The following is a 1400-nucleotide window of genomic DNA, read 5'->3' on the forward strand; positions in this document are numbered from 1 at the left end:
TAATGTAAGTTTGAAATTTAAAACTAACACAAATTTTTCCCAAGTGCTTTTGAAAACAATTTTTTTTACGATAAACAAAAACAAAATCTACGTCTCGTCAATGTTTACCAGCAATGAATCAGAGGTCGAAGTCGACCGGCTTCTAGTCGGAGCTTAGCCGCCGCCGAACTATATTTAGTTGCTTGAGCCGCCGCCGAAACATTCGGCTTAAATCGACTCAAATTTTTTTATTAACAAGACTGTAAGATCAATTATGTTTAAAATACACTATGGTGAAGGGTATATAAGATTCGGCACAGCCGAATATAGCACTCTTACTTGTTTCCTTTCTTCTTCAAATATAGTTTCAATTGGGTCTACTAGTATAATTTTTAAAGTTTTTAATATTGTATTACCATGGCTCTATAATTCCTGAATAGTGAATAAAGTAAATAATGTATTGGCCTTTACCCATTTTAAAGTTATCATGTTATCATTGTTGGCTTCTTCCTGTAGCCTCAAAAGCATATCATCGAAATTCAATTTTTCGTTAACAATATCATATTTATAAGAAATTTAAATTTATAATAGACTTTTAATTTAATCGCATTTATCTTTTCATTAACGTAATATATTTCCCACTTTATTTTTGAAACTTTCTTATCGAAGTTATGTTAAAATTTATAATAAATTTGTAATTTTAGCTTTCCAACACATCCTGATGGCTCTTTGTTCATGTCGTTTTTCTTAGTCATCGCTCGAGTTGTCATAGCAAGAATGCTCTGATTACTCGTTTAGTTTTTGCCCTTAATGTATTCGATTGAAAAATTATATTCGGATAATTTTAGTCTTATTTAAGTCAATTTAGAAGATGGATCTTTCATGTTAAATAAGTCGGAATTGATTTATGGCAAAATATATAGCAAGCAGATAATTTTTTTATTTTGTCCAGAATGACTAAAGGCTTTAGATGCGTAGTATATTGGCAAATCAAATCCATTAAAATGTTGGCTTAAGATTGCCCCACTACCGGGTTTTGAAGCATCCACTGTAATTAGAAATTGCTTTGTAAAATCTGGTTATTGAAGAATTTTTGTAGAAATTAATTGTTCTTTTTTTTCTAAAGATTGTTGATAGTTTTCATCTTATACAAAATTAATTTTTTTTCTACTTAAATAGTTAAGTGGTGCTGCAAGAGAAGCAAAATTAGGAATAAATCTCCTGTAATAGTTCGCAAAAGCAATGAAACGTTTAACAGTATTTTTGTTAATGGGTATTGTGTACATTCTTACAGCGGATACTTTATTGTCATCTGGCAACAATCCATTCATGGTACATTTATGACCCAAAAATTTTACTTCTGGCATAAAAAAATACATTTATAGGTATTAATTTTCAAATTAAATTTTCTTAAGGTATCA

This window comes from Lucilia cuprina, chromosome 6 (assembly GCF_022045245.1).
Source record: "Lucilia cuprina isolate Lc7/37 chromosome 6, ASM2204524v1, whole genome shotgun sequence".
In the NCBI taxonomy this organism is placed as follows: Eukaryota; Metazoa; Arthropoda; class Insecta; order Diptera; family Calliphoridae; genus Lucilia; species Lucilia cuprina.